At 37.5% G+C, this 19,345-nt stretch overlaps 1 protein-coding gene across 1 annotated transcript in view; it reads left to right on the top strand.

Annotated features, from left to right (window-relative positions):
* The window catches only part of GABRB2 (gamma-aminobutyric acid type A receptor subunit beta2), a 556,114-nt gene that overhangs the window by 119,356 nt on the left and 417,413 nt on the right, over nt 1–19,345 (top strand). The window contains exon 2 of the mRNA XM_079918416.1: nt 11,472–11,545. The gene's annotated coding sequence lies outside the window, so the exon portion shown is untranslated. The remainder of the gene's footprint in view (nt 1–11,471; nt 11,546–19,345) is intronic.

The raw sequence follows: 19,345 nt of genomic DNA, 5'->3' as shown, positions 1-19,345 counted from the left end.
ACATTCTTTTAACCAAGTTGTTTTTTATGAACATGCATAAAAAATTATAAGATAGCCATCAGAGGTTAAAAGTTCAATCTGAAGTCTATGGAAAAGGATGGATTAACCTGTGAAGGAGTGATATTAATACTCTCCTTACAGAAATCTATATGGCAATTTACAATAATTTGTGTTATGTTCTATAAATATTTGAATGTTGTATTGATAGTCTGTGTTATTTTTTAAAAAGGAAAAGCAAACTGTGGTAAGCACTTGATAACCCTTGCCCCTAATTCTTTAAAATTCTTATGATATAGCACGAAGTTTTCTTTCCTAATCTATGTACACAACAACCCAATGAGAGTCAAAACACATTCCTTCTTATTCCACTGAGGTAAGCAAATAAAATCCTTTAGAGGTAAGCAAATAAAATCCTTTATCATTGAGCTTTTGTTACCAGTGCAGAAATTTGTAACTACTCTTAGGATAAAGTTTGCTCTGACAAACTAAGTAGATTTGTTAAATTTATGAGTTTTATCGTGTCTGCACATAATTTCCTATGTTAAAGATTTCACAGAGAAATCCAGAATATATAATGCAGCACAAGTGATATTATGTATCTTAAGTTCAGGAATAGAAGTGTCAGTTCTCGTTCATGACAGTAAAACATAACTATTTCTGGACTGTGTTTTAACTTAAGCAGTTGCTGTAAGTATCATTTACACACAACTAAGACACACTCATTAGATCAGTGAATATATTGAGGAAAACAACATTTTAGTGATTATGGATACTGCTCTCTACAGCAGTGACATGAATTCTGCAAAGTTCATAATTCAAATTACAAAAGATAATAAAAATAGAAAACACCTTTACACAATAGAGATCGTGCTCTTTGTTTAAAAGCAAAGCCACAAATATAATTGATCTCTATACCTTGCACAGTATCAATACTTTGTAGATGGCAGGTGCCAGATTCATGCTTGTTGATTGACAGATATATCAGGCTATTAAGCTATTAAGAAGCTATTAATACAAGCTATTAATACAAGCTATTAATACAAGCTATTAAGAAGACACTACTTTATCATGGATTATCCACTGGCTAGTAATTTAATGAGATATTGTTGGGGAACTATACACATAAAAGTCAAAACTCTTTCTCTTGGTTGAATATACAGGGATAATAGTCTCTCCTTCTCTATACCAGCCCACTACAAGCAAGTACTTCCTTGAATTGCAGGAAATGGATAATGTGATTTAATAAAAGTATATATACAGTTTGTAAAAAAATATAAAGGTATATATACAAACTCAAAAAAAATGTTTGAGGGGCTGTTTGACAATAAAAGCAATACAAGTCAACCATGATCTATGGCCAACATGTCATCTTAGGCTTAATTAATAGAATATGAGATGAGATAATAAATCTATTATTGGATTAAATTTTTTTTAATTTATTTATTTTTAGCTATGTTGGGTCTTGGTTGCTGTGTGGGCTTTCTCTAGTTGTGGCAAGCAGGGGCTGCTCTTCATTGTGGTGTGCAGGCTTCTCATTGTGGTGGCTTCTCTTGTTGCGGAGCATGGGCTCTAGGCACGCGGGCTTCAGTAGTGGGGGCACATGGGTTTCAGTAGTTGTGGCTCTCGGGCTCAGGAGTTGTGGCTTATGGGCTCTAGAGCGCAGGCTCAGTAGTTGTGGTGCTTGGGCTTAGTTGCTCTGTGGTATGTGAGATCTTCCCGGACCAGGGCTCAAACCCGTGTCCCCTGCATTGGCAGACAGATTCGTAACCACTGTGCCACCAGGGAAGCCCCCAGATTAAAATTTTTTGACCATTTATTTTCAGTTCTGAGCCCACACTTTTAAAAAAAAAAAAAGAGATGGCACCAACCCGCTGGAGTGAGGCAGCGCGAGACTGCAAAGATGCCCATCCCCAGACAGCATTCTAGTTTTCAGAATGCTGTTATGCACCTGGTAGAAACTTACTAAATACTTAACTACTCATGGCGCCTATTGATGATGTAAGGTAGGTAGAGAATTTAATGCAGGATGGCTGTGCTGAAAACGTTTTACTGATAAGGTATTCCTTATCAGTATACCTTTAGATTTTGCAATGATTGTATTTTAGCCACACAAATTCAACTCTGTGTTTTTCAGCTGAGGGAGGAAAAGAGAAAGAGAGAAGGAGTGAGGGAGTGAAGGGGAACAAGAGGGAGAGAGTGAGGGAAGAGGTGGGAGAGAATGAGAGAGAGATGGAGAGAAGGAGAGAGGGAGAGAAATAGATGACAATTTAAAAAGCATTGATGGCCCTATTGGCCATTTCTCACCATGAGTATATGGGCTGGAGTAATCTTGAAATGACAGAAGTGAATTTCCCATTTTCTCATTCATTTCCTATTACCCAGAGTGTATCTTGTGACCTGGGCTTCTAGTATTTACAGAAATGTAATTTTCACCACATGACTTTTCTAATATGTACTGAACAAAACTGGACATATGGTCTATTTTACATGGGCATTTTAAAGAATTACAGCCTATTTTTGGTAGCATATAATTCTTACCTTACATACTGGCTTTGAAAGCAAATCCCATATGCTGTGTTCCTCCATTGTGTACATCCTATATGTATTTCAGAAAAGTTAAATGTGTAACATTTTATATCATAGATACATTAAAGTTTTTTTTTAAAAAAATTGAAGTAGCCGCACAGTAACAAAGGTATTGTCTTTCAGAATTGGCACTTCTCAAAGAATATTTTAGGGCAAAATAAATGTTGCTCTTTAAAAGTAATCACTCTTTCTGCCCTGCCCACATTATGATACCTCCTGGAAGTCTTTTCAAATATGTTTGTTCCTCCTTTGATTGAAAATAATGTTTGGAAAGGAAGAGTGTCTTACTAGAATTGTATCACAATGACAAGCAATAGTTGCTGGGGTTAACAATAGTGAAATATACACACAAGTAAAAATGGAAAGTCAAATCTTTCTATATTTAATTATGTATTAAGATAGAGGCACTAACTGAGTTTCACATGTTTCTAACTTAAGTCACTATACATAAGGGATGCATACAGCAAACATCTGCAAGTATGGCCAATATTTTTGAAGATGTCTGGAGTGTTGGGACTGATCACTCTAATTGCATATTTTTTCTTTTTACACATAACTTAATCTGTGGTTGAGAAAGGTGGTCCTTAATAGTTATGGATAGTCATGTTTATTCAAATGATGAAAAATAAGGTTATAAGCAGAAAAAAACTACAACTTTGTAGCCTGAATTACAATTTTATTATACCTTTAAAGCAGGAAACTAAATGTTTATATCATCTCCATGTGGAGACGTTTTGTGGCAGGAATAGATACTATAATTTGTCTGTAGTACAGATATTCCTGTATTGATCACACTCACTCAGGAAATGCCCAGAATTCAAATCATCATAAAATTAGTTCAGTCAAGACAGATTAAAACACAAAATTGTTTAAACTATTGGGGTACTTAGGACACACACATACAAATATGTGTATATATATGCATACATATGTATACGTATGTGTATATATATGTATCCTGATATATTTGGAGATATACATACCACTCTTTAGTAATAATAATAAAAAGAAGAAAGAGAATACTACTAGAAACATGATGAAGGTAAAATCACCATTTCAGCTATAAATTAAATTCAGCTTTTTCCAGACTAACATCTTGGTGACTATAAAACTTTCATTTTGATTTGTTATCCAAGCTGTCAAGAAAAGCATGTTTATTATATTATACTTACTGAATGTCATTACCTGAATATTAACAGTTAAGCTGCCTTTAAGAGATATGAAATGCTAGAAATTCTGAGTGTTCTTTTTATACTACCTTTTTGCATTTACTGGGAGATTTTGGTCAATAAAATATTCAGTCAATTATTAAGGTCAATTCAAATATGAAATGTGGAAAGGTTTTTTCCTTCAGCTCTTCTAGGAAAAATTCTACCCAATGAGAAAAATTCACCCTAGGAATTGCTTTATCTATAAGACTAAGGAGTGGGTTAATTTAAGTCATTATTTTGAAATAGTAGATAGCAGTTGAATAAGCAGTATTAGCAAAGCTGTATTATGAGAATAGTTCTACCAAGCCCTTGTATATACAAGCTATAGCCATATAATGCCTTGCAGGAAAAGGAAAGAACAAACTTGAATATGCCTGCAAGATAAATAGAAGAGGAAGACTGGAACATCATATCTATAGGTAACTTCACAGTTTTTATTCCTCAAATTTCCCTTGTTTTCAACTATACTTTAAACTACTTCAGCATTTCTTTCAGTATTTGCTGCAGTTTTAAGATTTTCTCCAACCTCACAGTGTATAATCTGAAAAATATATAAATAAATAAAAAGCAGTATAAACTATTTTAGAGCTTTTTTCCCTCCCCAGTTTTCTACAGTGGCCCAAGAAACACATCAAAAAAGCTTTGAACAACAGCTCTAAATCTGCCTCATACTGCCATAAATGGAGGTTCATATAACAATATTGCCTCTCTTTAGGTTTACAGAAGACACAGAGAAACTATCTACACTATAAATTTATCTTTGAAATACTCCAAAAGAGTTTTAAAAATGCAAAAAAGGGGAGATATATGTGTTCTCTTTTCTTTCTTCAAAGAGACTTTAAAATGTTTGCAGTATTTGAGAGCTAAGAAAAATACTTGTATAACAGGAAATCGCTGAAGTTTTATTTTTCTAGCACGTTCATGTTGTTGTCAGTAAAACAGAGATTTGACTGCAGATTTTCTTGCTATTCAGATAAAACCAATTTCCAGACTAGATCTTCAATTTGACCTTAAAAATAATATCCCCCTCCTCATGTATGTCTAAAAGAAAGAGCTGAGAAATACTGCTTTAAGTTATTATAGTTTGAGCCGTATTTTCATATTTTATGTATTTGCTATTCAGTTACAGTGCCATGAGTTGGAGTGCTATAAAGTTAGCCAAACTCTGAGAGACACAGATCAGTTCTATTAAAAGCACATGTGACTGCCTATGGAAGCTTCAGAAAATCACTTGACCGCTTGTGCCCTCTATTTTCTTTTCCATAAAATGAGAATAATGGTACCTTCTCATGTGGATTTCACTGAGATTCTAAGAGGATCAACTCAAAAAAATCAATTTCAAGTGCTTTGAAATGTATAAAACATGAGGACAGCATTAAAATTTATCAATAACATGATGAGGATAGGTGAAATTTCATAGGATGAATAAGCCCACAAATAGAGATCTATGTCATTTTGCTTTCATGATTAAACTTGGAAATTTTCCCACTTTGTCTTACAATTTAGTTAACTGGTACATGTACATTGAGATTTGTATCAAAAGGAGACCTTTAAATTTGTTTAAATATGAAGATTTTAATGATATTAAGTCTTCCAATCCATGAACATAGATGTCTTTCCATTTGTTTGTGTCTTCTTTAATTTCTTTCATCAATGTATTATAGTTTTCAGTATATAGGTCTTTCATCTCTTTTGTTAAATTTATTCCTAAGTATTTTGTTCCTTTTGATGCTATTGTAAATGGGATTATTTTCTTAATTTCTTTTTCAGATAGGTCATTGTTAGTGTATAGAAATGTAACTGATTTTTGGTATGTTGATTTTGTATCCTGCAACTTTGCAATCTAACTGTCTATTGAGAGATGAATAGATAAAGAAGATGTGATATATACATACAATGTAATATTATTTGTCTTAAAAAAAAAGAACAACATGGATGGACTTGGAAGTCTGTGCTAAGTGTGATAAGTCAGTCACAGAAGGGCAAGTAACTGCTTGATTCTCTTTATATGAGAAAGATGAAATATTCAAACTTACAGAAGCAGAAAATAGAATAGTGGTTGCCAGGGGATGGGAGGAGGGGAAAATAGGGAGCTGTTCAATGGGTATAGAGTTGTAAAAGATGAATAAATTCTAGAGATCTGCTGTACAACAGAGTGCCTATAGTTAATAGTACTGTATCGTGCACTTAAGAATTGTTAAGAGGGTAGGTGTCATGTTAAATGTCCTTATCCCAACAAAGAAGAAAGAAAGAAAGAAAAGAAAAGGGACACTAGGAAACTTTTGGAGGTGATGGATATATTTATAAAGTTGATTATGGTGATGATATCACTGATGTATGCATATGTCCAAACACATCAGATTGTATATATTAAATACATGCAGTTTTTTGTATATAGATTATACCTAAAAGCTACAAAAATATTTTAAGTAAAACTAGAGTACATGCACAGACACATAGACATAGACACACGCACAAAGACACTAAAGAATAAACTGTAAGTCTGTTGTACCATGCAAAAATAAATAAACCACTATTGCGAATTATTGATGTTACATTACAGACCTCCTTCCAAATAATCTGAGAATAGCATTGATTTTAAAAAAGGAAGAAGAGTAAAATTAAAAAGGAACTTTTAATGAAACTTGTAGGAAAAGTCATTTTATTGTTCATTCCTTTTCCTATGGAGTCAAATAAGTTGAACTATATGAGCTTATAGACATGATCGCTTGAAAGAAATAATTTGTATAGTGTTATTTGGCTTGTTTGCTCTGTTCATTAGTTTAAAATGTTAGTCTTTAAAACAAATCCTTTTTAAATTATTTGAACTTTCTGAGTTTATCTTCTGAGAAATTGACCTCATGGATAAATGCTTGATTGATTTGAAAAGGAAATTGGGTAGGCACAATTACAGCATTTCATAGGAGTCTAGAATTTATACTAAAAAAAAAGGAAGTAATTTTGCCACTTGACAAATGGAGAAACATTTTCATTCATCGACTGACACTCCTAAAAGCAGTTTAAACATTTATTTTCTAAAGGTGTCATCATAGTAAATATGAAACATGGACTTCAGTTTCTCACATCATTTGAAGAAGAAATAGTTGATATCACTGATTTGTTGAGCTCAAAGTGGCTAGTTAGCTACATTAGTTATAATCTGATGACTTTTACTTTTTCCAAGAAATTATATTCTCTACTTTTCTATCAGAGTCCAGAGTGGTTTTTACTTTGCTGAGGGTAGATTTGTGCTTGGCAACCTCTTGTAATTCTAATTATGGACATGTTCTGGTCAGGAGTTATCAGCTGAACAATCTTGCGGTAGATAAGCACTCAAGTTAGTGAGCTGCTGCACATATCTCAGTACTAATCTAAATGGTATTTGTTTTTGGATGTCAGAAACAGTGTCTGTTACAGGAAGAATCCTCCTTATATGTTGAAAGAGAGACATACCCTGATGCTTCTCCCAGTGTCTAAACCCGAAATGCCCACACACTGAAGTGTGAAACATTGAACAATAGAATAGAGAGTTGAACAAACTCTCTATTTCATGGGGCAAATCACTTTACTTTCCAGCTTTCAGTTTTTTTATATAAAATGGAGATGTCAGACTAATTGCTCTCTATCCTTCCCTCCTGCGCTATCATTCCATTAATATGTGTCTAAAACTTCACTGAGTCCTTTGAGATGCAGCTGCCAAACAGCGGAAATTTGATTCCTCACAGGGTTGTTCTGAGGCATAAGTACAGGGTTGCACAATGTATTAAATAAAGTTTGCCTCTTTTTATCCTTTACATAACCTCTTGAAAGAGAGTGTGCCTCTAGCATTGAGTGATTTTTCCGTTTTCCTCAAGGAGCCAACAAAGTTGAAATTTAATTCAGGAAAGGGTACAAATTGGAGATAATTGTGGTGAAATCATGCTAATAATTTTGGGAATTAAGGTGTTTTTTCATAAACTACTCTGTAGTCATGATCCAGTTAATCATCATAATATCTCCTTGAGGGAGTTAAGTAGATGAATAAATATGCCCATTTTTACTTTAAGAATTGCCTTCCCCAGGTTTATTTTTAACACTAATTACCTCTTAGAGTATGATGAAGTACTCCAATAATAACACATATGCTTTTTTCATGTGGCCAAAAGTATATTCTCTTACAGATTTATTTCATGGATTTGATGATATTTCAAGAAAAGTAATTATGTACCACAACTTAGTGAATTCTGAGTTCTTCCTGATTTTACAAACAAGAATTTAACAACTCAATGCAATTCACGAGCCTTCATGAATTTATCAGCTCTTCCATTAATTTACTGTGTTCTTGCCCAAATTCTTTAACCTTTTTGTTCCTCATTATAAAAGACTGATAATTTAGTTGTTTTGTCAATATTTAAATTACTTAGATGAATTATACAAATTCAAAATAATGTTATTGTCAGTATGTCTGATATCATTTATCCATTTATCCACTGACATGGAAAATGCCAGTGAAAACAATGACTAGCTGTTCCAAATCCCAATGATCCTAACACTTTCTCAAATTTGTACAAATGTAACTACAAAGTTACATTTCTAAGTATGCATAATGCATGTAAAAAGCATACATCTAACTAGGTCTCACTTCCTTATCTTTTTGTTTTTCATTGAACAAGTGAATCATAAGTAAGATAGAAATAAAATTGGGAGCTTTCTTTAGAAGTATTTGGTATTTATAGAATTGGACATGACACTAGTAGTAATATGCTCCTGTTCTCTCATTCTCCAACGTATTGAAGCTGTGTAGGAGAGTGAATTTGATGACTGACTACCACTAACCAGCTCTGTAGACTTGGCTAAAACCTCGACCTTATTTTTTTGCAGTTTTGTAACTAGGTCAATAATTTCTAATTCGTTGAACTGTTAGTGTTAGGTAAGACAATATATCCAAAGCACTTGATATATTGAAAATACATAAGGAGGAACAGAGGGTGACAAAAGAGGTGAAACTATGTGCTGCTTCGTTCAAAGAGCTACCAAGTGAACTCCTCTTTTTGTTCTATTAGAAAGAATTCTCTTCGATTCAGTTTTCTAACACCCTTCTCTTCCTCCCCTCCTGGACGAGGCCAGGGATAAAGAATGCATAGGACTTATATATACTATCAAATGTAAAATAGATAGCTAGTGGGAAGCAGCCACATAGCACAGGGAGATCAGCTCGGTGCTTTGTGACCACCTAGAGGGGTGGGATGGGGAGGGTGGGAGGGAGACGCAAGAGGGAGGGGATATGGGGATATATGTATACATATAGCTGATCCACTTTGCTATACAGCAGAAACTAACACACCACTGTAAAGCAAATATACTCCAATAAAGATGTTAAAAAATATATAAAATTAAATTAAATTAAAAAAAAGAATGCATAGGCATCAACCTATGAACCTTTCTATTTACCTCCATATTCTTAGCTTCCACTGCAGCAGTTTCTACTGGGAAACAGAATGAACAAGTTTGGGGAGTGAGCCAATTTGGCAAAGATCAGTCATCTCTTCCTGTGTTACTTAATGCCCCTAGCAGAGCATGGCGCTCACTTACCCATGTCTTCCTCATTCCTGCCATATTGTGTTACAAATATTTCTATTAACACTTCTTTCCCGAGATTCTAATTATCTGTTGATGTTTCTCTTTTCACCAGAGTTCCTTGAGGAAATAGGGTGTATATCAGGTTTTTCTTTTTCTAAATTTCTGCACAGCTCAGGCACATTATAAGTGCTCAGTATGGATGAATGAAATTTATATTTCAGATTAATAATGGGAAATAAATTCAGAAAAAGAGAAAATACAGAAACACATATAGACAATGTGTATTGAATTAGAGATCAATCTATGTAGAATGGAGACTTTGATATATATAATTTATGTCACCATACTTGTTAAATTTGTCCCTGTTCTATAATATATAGTCCTGCCTATGTGGGCCCCCTCTTGAACCCGATGACCACACTTGATATGAATTCAGTATTTGCATAGTATATGAAGAATGAGCCACATTTTGTTTGACAGTGATTATTCCGTGGATACTTTGGTTTAAAAAACTTCAACCTTCATCCTAATTGCTATTCACAATATGCTATAGTTTATTGATCTTTGAACATGTACCAGGCACTATAGAGGGATCTGTACATTTAAATGTTAATCCTCATGAATATAGTGAAAGAATTTTGGTATTCTTATTTTACAGATGAGTACATTGGAACATGGAAGTGAAAATGATGATACTAAATTCGTAGATATTGAACAGATATATTGGTATTTCTTTTTCTCCAAATGACTTTTAGATGGCCTGTTAATTAATTTCATAATGACCTGATCTAAATGTGTTTTTGCTATTAACACTGAGAAAAGAGCCAGCAGTTGGACAATTACTAGAAAGATGAAAGGATATGAATAATGCACATACTGGATAATTGACCCACTTGAATTATCTGTGTGGCAATGGCAAGAGTACTCTCCCCTCATTTACCCTAAATAGTGCTTCTCAATATCTAGGATAGACTTATAAACAGGGAAGGAGAGTACATAATTCACTGAGGAGAACTAGCTGTTAAGAGGCCACTGCTACAAACTTGCTACCATGTACAAATGCCTTATATGGGTATAAACCCTTTCTCATAACTTAGCTCATGAGACACAAGCAACAAATCATCCTGGTTCAGACATAAGACAAACCTGGATTCAAATTCTGGCTCTGCTTTTCTTTGCTGATTGTGAGCAAGGTATATGAGCTCTTTTTTTTTTTTTTGCAGCACGTGGGCCTCTCACTGTTGTGGCCTCTCCCGTTGCGGAGCACAGGCTCCGGACGCGCAGGCTCAGCGTCCGTGGCTCACGGGCCCAGCTGCTCCGTGACATGTGGGATCTTCCCGGACCGGGGTACGAACCCATGTCCCCTGCATCGGCAGGTGGACTCTCAACCACTGAGCCACCAGGGAAGCCCCTATGAGCGCTTTTTTTGTCTGTAGAAGAGATTTTATAAAAATAAACTACTTAGTGTACTATATGGCCTATAATAACCCTTTCAGGTAGGCAAAGCTGGTATTTTTGGTCCATTAGAGACGAAAATAATTACAACCTTAGAGAAGCAAATGACATGCATTCAGAAATTTATGCAGCCTCTAAAAGACATAAGGCACTGCACTAGGCACTGGGGAAATGAAAAGAAATAGAGCCCGAACATAGCCTTCAGGTGTCTCCAATTATCAGTAGGCTCTTAAGTGATAGTTCTGAGGCAGCTAATAGCATCATGTTTTTTAAACACGGTATGTCAGATGCTGTTCTACATACATACTCATTTACTTCACAACAACCTTTCAAGCTAAGGAATATTATTATCACTGGTTTTTCTATGAGAAAACCAAGTGTATGATCAGACCACCCAAGATGGCTGTTTTCTTGCTCTTGGTGTATCCCTTGTTCAGCCAGTGCCTGCTTCACCTACACCCTACTCACATGACTGACCTCCCTACATACTTGCCCCTGCCCCAGCTGGTGATTGCCCTAACCTTGAGATGAGAACATCTCCACCTGATAGCGTATCAAAGTGGTGGTGAGGGGCGTGCCCCTCTGCTAGTTTCCCGGGTAACGGATGAGCCCACCTGACATCAATTCCCCCTATAACCGGTAACCTCCCTCTCCCCCCAGGAGCGAAGACTGACGCCAAGTCCTGCCTGCCTCTGCTGCACAGGGTGGGGTGTGCACGACCTTGCTTCAAACAAGTAAGTGCCACCTTCCTTTAAACCATTGATGTCTCTGTCGCCTGCCAATTCTGGGTTCTTTTTCCATCCTGAAGCTGGGCAGGTACAGGCCTTGTAGGACTGCATGGGTGCAGCCCAGAAATTGGTGGAGCAGCCAGAAGACTAAGGAGACTCCCTTTAGCACCGAGATGTCAGGAAGTAAGGATAGGGGATGGAAGGTTGTGGGCCATCCACTAACATGTGTGGCTGGAAAGTTGCAGAGGGGAATCTCAGAGTGGCCATCCACATATGTGGGCCCTGTGGTGGCTGTCCTTGATGAACAGGGGCCGCCAAGGGAATAGAGAGAACTCACAGTAGGCTGTTGGGGAGATATTGGCCGCCTTTCCAGTGGGGGAAAAAGAAGTGGCCGCAGCTGTGGGCTGGCTGTTGCTTTTTGTGTTAAGAAAGGTCACAGAGGCTGAGCTGACAGCCAAGGCGAAGGTTAACTTGAATGCTGATACTGGTTCCTCTGAAAGTGAGGCATGTGAACGTGAGTGAATGATTTGTATTATTGTCTATTACTGTTACTTGTTGATACTGAATTAGCTATTTAGAAACTGAAAAAAAGAAAAAAAAGAAAAATCCCTGAAAATGTCTAAGATGGGTCTCTTTGGACATGCTAAAACTGGTTTTTGCTTATGCCCTTAGAGGAAGTTAGCTTTCTAGAAGAAATTGGTATTTCTTTTTTCATGCGTTCGAGATGTAAATGAAATAAGAGCTTGTAGGTAAACTCTGTAGGAATAATTATGTTTGGGGAATGTCTGTCTAAAGTAGTCTCTCCAGATTTTAGTAATTTGCAACTAAACCAAGTTAAATGAAGAGAATTCACTGATTGCTTGGGTCCTTTCAAATAGAATAAAATAGTAGAACATTAATTGCTGGGCTGGTCTAAGTTTACCTACCCTTGCCTTCTTAGGAGGGGAAGACTAAAGCGTAAGTTTTCCAATCAGGAAATGCTGGTATGACAGATATTCACGATTACTTGCTTCTTGGTTTTTACCAGATATTAAGGTTTTTAAGGGTTCTGATTATAATCAGTCATAATTCTAGTTAATGTAACCAAGTGTCTTTATTTTTATTTTATTGTAATTAGGTGTTTAACTCTGCCTTTTTAAGTCTTTTGTCATTTATAGACAGTTGTACTCTGATGCTTTTGCAAAAGTGCTTCATCTTCAAGAAGATACATAGGAAGGACATTTTGACAAGTTTAGGTCTCTAATAAATTTTATGATACCATTGAATGGGGTAAAAAATTAAAGAATCCTAATGGAAAGCCTGATGGCTTCCTAAAAAGTTAAAAAAAAGATTGGTTACTGAGTGAACTGGTGAATATGGTTATAATTTTTATGCTTTTTGTCTGGAATATTACTGTTTTTTTGTTTCTATTTTTAAATTAATTAATTAATTTTTATTTTTGGCTGCCTTGGGTCTTTGTTGCTGTGTGCGGGCTTTTCTCTAGTTGTGGCGAGCGGGGCCTACTCTTGTTGCAGTTTGCGGGCTTCTCACTGGGTGGCTTCTCTTGTTGCAGATCATGGGCTCTAGGCACGCAGGCTTCAGTAGTTGTGGCACTCAGACTCAGTAGTTTTGGCTTGCGGGCTCTAGAGCGCAGGCTCAGTAGTTGTGGCGCATGGGCCTAGTTGCTCAGTTGCTCCGCGGCATGTGGGATCTTCCCGGACCAGGGCTCGAACCCGTGTCCCCTGCACTGGCAGGCGGATTCTTAACCACTGCGCCACCAGGAAAGTCTGATATTACTGGTTTTGATCTGTGTTTTCCAGATATAGGGAAGCCCTTCCCTCAAGTTGGTTATAACTTATAGCAGTTTGGTAAACTACACCTGTGGGTAGAATTGAAACATTTTTCTTGTCTCTCTGCCTGGTCCCTTCAGAAGTTGGAGACTCTTGGGTTCTGAGCAACCTTATCAGGTGGATGGGAAAAACTGTCTCCTGGCATGTGTGGGAATCTCTATATTTTGGAGACCTCTAGCAGAGAGAAATCGACTGAGGCAGAGCCTGATGGCAGACCTCTGGCATGGCTTTCCTGGCCTTGAGAGGCCTTTAGGGAATTCAGTCTGAGATTCCTTCTGAGGAGTCCTACCTCAGCCAGTTTGGAGGAGCCTATGTGGTCAATTGACCAGACTTATTTTGCAAACAAATTAGTCTTGATTTGGCTGTGTTTGGTGGTGATAAGGGTACTTTTAGAGAGAAAAATGTTATATTTCAGTAGATAAGAAATTCTATTCCTGTTGATTGAGGTCTAGATTTATAAAAGTTATTGTATTAGCCTCACTTTTGCCCTGTTGTTCAGGAGGAAAGAAAATTGTCTAATGAAGTTGTCACAGAGTATAACTACTCATGATGTATGACTGCTTGCTTTAAATCTGCCACTGAAAGCACATGCACAATGCTCGTGTAACAATTCCGTATAAGTGATGAAATGTGTAGCCTATAAAATGTTTCCCCATTAACATACCTCTGAGCAGTATCTGATCCCTTTTCCCCCAGCATGGATAACTAGACAAATATGAAGGAGGTCAAGCACAGAAGGTCATAATCTGGACCCAGGGCAGGCAGCATTCACCCTGGCTTCTAGTGACATATACTTTGGTCTATCAAAAGATTTGCAATCAAAAGGGGGAAATTACGGGAACATTGTCACATATGGAGATACGGGGAAGTCATTCTAGCTTATACATGATTTAACTTAAACCTTACTGACCGGAGTGGCCTGCTTTGTGGCCTATGGACACATTGCTGTATTACTGAAAACTTGAGTTTTTCTGAACTATATGGGAGACCAGGACAAAAACCACGGGCAGGTGTGGTATTATCTCAGAATACTGCTTGTATTTTGTTTGGTGGTCATGATCTCCCCTGTGTTGTGCCTGTTAGATGTCTTACGTATCATCCGTAGCCTGAGCGGAGGGATCTATTCAAGGATTGGGAAGCTACCGTGGCCTCACTGCCAAATGAATCTAATTGTGGGGTCTACGGTGAGATGCTGTTTTCATTCTCCTCTGGACTTTCATGAAAAATGGACCTGGCTAATGTGACTCTGTGGGGATGGCTGACAGTGGGGGACAACAACTCTCACCGTCTTCCTGTCCCACATGCCAATACGTCAGAAGGATCCCCGTCAATAAATGTTACTGTACAGTTGACTGCCCATGAACCCCTTTGGGCTATGCTGTGTGGAATGGAATAGGCTGGCTTCTGGGCACATGAGCCCAACTAGTGGGATTAACTGTTTTTGTTAGGAAAGACCTCATGGGTCCAGCTCTTAATGGCACTCAACATAACATGGGTGGGCAGACCTGTAGTTTGACTGCTGGCTAGGCCACCAGAATGTTTCTTTTAGAGCAGGCGTCCTTCCCCACCCCATGGGGGTGGCTCTGGGCTTGTGAAAACCAGGGGTGGCCTTACCTTCCTTATAACTTGTCAGGACACTGCTGTCATTGACTCCCTTTCCATTGACCCGGTAAGTGCTCGGCTCTAAAATTTGCCCACATCCTGGCGAATGAGTGTTCTGAGCATACTAGGTATCTTACTCCTGATGCTCTCTGGACGTTCGCTGTCTGTACGGTACTTGTGGTATCTGGTTGTAGTGCCCCCTACATACCTGACCCCAGGGATATGGGGAAGAGGAGCAGACCAAGATTGCAAGGGTCCTGCAGGGTCTGTAGGGGTGGAGTGTATGGTCAGGCCACCCAAGATGACTGTTCTCTTGGTCTCGGTACATCCCCTGCCTGACCAGTGCCTGCTTCACTTACACCCCATTCACATTCCTGACCTTCTTAAATATTGCCCCCACCCCAGCTAGTGATTTAGATCAGAACATCTCCACCATGATAGCTTATCAAAGGGGCCATGAGGGGTGTGCCTCTCTTCTACTTTCCCTGGTAACGGATGAGACAACCTGAGGTCAATTCCTCCTATAACTGGTAACCTCCCCTTGCCCCTGGGAGTGAAGACTGCCGCCATGTCCTGCCCACTGTCTGCAGCACATAGTGGGGTGTCACTCCAGGACCTTGTTTCAGATGTGTAAGATCCTCCATCCATTAAACCACTGATGTTTCTTTCACCGACTCCAGGCTTTCTTCAGTCTTGAGGATGGGCAAGTACAGGGCTTGTAGGCCTACTTGGTGCAGCCCATCACTAAGGTTGTGAGAGTTTAAGTAAGTTGCCTAAGATGGTATGTTTTAAAATGTTTAGCTGTCCCAGAAAGCCTTCATAGTCTATGTTCTCTCCTGTGAGCCGTAGCCTCTTCCATGTTATTTCCATTGTTAGAGAAAGGGGACTTTACTTTCGGTCAAGATGTCGTGGGAAGAAATTTGTGCATACTTCTTTGCTTCACATACACAGAAATGACAGATTTTTAAAAATATAAATCAATGGATAATTAGTCATATTCAAAAAAGAAGAGAAATCTCTCCATGTATCAGCAATCTCTTGCTGATAAGTTGGTGTTCAAGTCATATGGGGGCACAGCAGTGGGAATCATATTGAATCACTTGAATGTTCTTGCAGTAACTTGGTACAATACAGAATCTAGCCAGGGGCAGGGCCATGCTCCTTATCAATAGGCTGTAATTGGAATAGCACAGATTACTTGTCTACCTTTGCAAACCAGAAACTTGCTGGTGACCTGTGACCCAGGAATAGAGCAGAAGCACCCTTGCAAGTACATGGAGCCTATCTGTGATACTTGGTGAGGAGTATAAAGTTCTGCAAAAGACAAAAATGGATCTTGAATCCTGTCTGACCATGAGATACTGTGCAGTTAACACCACCTGTGTGAACCTAAGTTTCCTCAATGGAACAATGTGCATGAATAGAATCTACTTCACTGAATGGTTGTAATGATTAAATCAAAAATATATGTAAGTACTTATAAAAATGTCCTACTTCTGCTAAATAACAAGTATTTACTACTATTAAGACCAAATCATTTTACTTCCTTTAACTGCTTTTGGGAGAGATATTTTAAAAGGTGTCACATACCCTTCTGACATTTTAAATGGAGGTCATGGAAAGCTCATTTTAAAATTGTTATAAAATAATAGAAATTTAGGTTGTTAAAGGATTTTGAAAATCATCTAACCAGACCCTCAATTATAAAGATGTAGGAATAAAGGCCTAGAGAAGTAACTGACTTGTTCATGGTTTCACCTCACCTAGTGCAGAAATCTGTTCCAATGCACTTGCACCAGGGCAGTGAGGCATTACTTTATAATGGAGGACTGTGTGCCCCGATACACAATGAGCCCACAATTTTGAAACTGATTTTTATATTCTACTCTCTAACTGCTTTCTCTCTGCTGTCATTTCTACTTTTGGTTTATCTGATTCTAATGCCCCCCTATTTCTCCACATTTCACTCCTCTTATCTACATTGGGATAAGAAACATTAACCAGTGTGAACTAGGTTTAAAATATAAATGTGTAAGCTTTGAGTGAGGGTGGAATGACTCTGCTGTGAGTAAAACACTTGCCTTTCAGTACCTTTATTTTGGTTTATTTATTTTGACTATTTCACAGCTGAGGATGGTGGTGGGAGTTGAGAGGAATTCTGGTAACTAAATTAGGAGATGTTAATGTGTTGAATTAGAACTAAAACGTAAAAGTTAAAGAAGGTAGTCTGTCAATCCATTTTGTATTAATTGAGAAGCAAGCAAATTAATTTAAGAAATGTAAGAAAAGTGTTTATAGATTGTCTTTTCTGACTCTACGTAAGTCATCTAGTCTGCACGAATTGCCGTTCCAAGGGACATTATGTTATCATAATGCTAATCTCTAGTTTCCCCCCAATATTTACCCACATGCTCACGAACACATGCCTTCAGAAAGATGAATGTAGCTCAGGTTCTGGAGGATTTAAGACAATAATTGTCATCGATTTTTCTGGGACAGAAAGCACTGGACTGGCAAAATCATGGGTTAAGAACATTATTAAACCATAACACATAATCAAATAGCCAAACTTTGTAGGAAGCTCTTTGAAAATGTACCCTTTGGGGCATCACTCAAACTTTTCAACAGTAATTTGTGGCTTTGTTTTGTTTTTGGTGTGATAGCATACATTTTATTTTTGTACCAGCTAATATCTGTTATCAGGAAGTTTGTGATTATACATTTCATAACCTGACATAAAATGTTTTTAACCTTAATTTCATCAATTGCATATCAATGCTTAATACTAACGTATAGTAAGATGCTATGATGATGATACTATTACTACTCTAAGCGATCACTTATTATGGTGCTTTGTATATGCCAGTCACTGTTCTGGGCAATTTACGTGTATAACATATGTCATTTGATTATAACACATAGAAATGGGCTTTTACTAGTAAGTGGTTTCTAGTAACAAATCTCCCTGCTCCTGTATGGCTCCCCCACCAGCTCATTATGGCTTTTGGAATTCAACCATTAAGGAAGAATTTTCAAGAGCTTACACTGGACACCAGAATAGTTTATGTCTCAGTCTGTGTTTGTGCTTAAGCTACTGTCACTTAGTTGCAAACCCACCCTTCTATACTTGAGAACAGTGGCACTAAACTGCACAGTTTTCATTTCTCCTTTTAAAATGCTTCCTACTGAGTTCTGAGAATAGGAGGCAGTATAGGGAGATGAGAAGGCAGAAGGAAAAGTAAGAAGGGACTTCTTCATCCCTTCTTAAGCCTCTTCTTGCATAAGGAGCGTCTTCATACTTTTCCCTCTACTTTGGCAGACCTCTGCTTGATTCTTACTGCATTGCCAGGAATAGCCTCATCACTCCCCTGGCATTGACCCCTTCTTAAAGGTCTGAGCCCCAGCTCCTTGGGAATCTTCCCCTAAGATGATAACTAGCCCTTTTTCATTTTACCCCAGTCCTAAGGATGGTAGCTGTTTCTCTCTCTGAACTTATCTGATGCCAGAAGATTCTGAGAATTATTTCGTCATGTCCGTGTCCTCTGATGAAGTACTGATCTCCTTTCCAGTGGGAAATGAAATACTAGTAATTCATAATGTAAAGTTATATTACAATTAATTTAAATGATCACTTCTTATTGATTATAATGTAATATCCTGAGAACCCAGTGTCTTCAATCCTTAATTCTTATAGTAATCATGATTGCTACAAGAACTGTGGGTGAGATGCCTCTTCTAACTGCACTGGAGAACCTACAGACAGAAATGTATAAACTCAGGGCTTTTAAGCCTCAGTTCAAGCAATAGAGAACAGAAGAGCTTCTAAAGCACTCGAAAGAATCTCTTTTTCTTATAGTGCAGGGCTGGTTTCTTTTAAAAAGTAGGTGCATATTTTAATTGTGCTGATTGAAGAATTACAATGGAAATCAAAATCTTACACTTGCCATGTCTCTCATGAAAAAGCGAGGATATTAATTGGGAAAGTGAGACTGAAACTTGTATGGTGACATCTGAGGGGACTTGAACAATGCTGAGAATCTTAGAACTCCAAGGCTAAGATATCTTAGTTGTGGAAGAAATCTACCTTCCTGGATGTGAGAAAACTATCCTGCTGTTGGATTAAGACCCTTCAGTAATTCTGTGCGATAAAGAACTCCAAATCAACCAGCTGGGATGCTGACTGAGAGAAAAGGATAGTAGAAAAAGGGAGTTATTTATATCTACTACAGTCATGTGACTAATTACAGAAATGGGGACTACAGGAGCTATGTATAGTTTATTCCTTGCTTGCTATTATTTTCACAGAGATAGATATAGCTCTTCCTATCCATAAAGACCACATAGATATTTAGACATATTAATATTTGTATATATT

The sequence above is a fragment of the Stenella coeruleoalba genome, assembly GCF_951394435.1.
Source record: "Stenella coeruleoalba genome assembly, chromosome: 3".
NCBI classification, from domain to species: Eukaryota; Metazoa; Chordata; class Mammalia; order Artiodactyla; family Delphinidae; genus Stenella; species Stenella coeruleoalba.
Note: the sequence above shows the minus strand (reverse complement) of the source record. Positions and strands in the feature narration are given on the sequence as shown.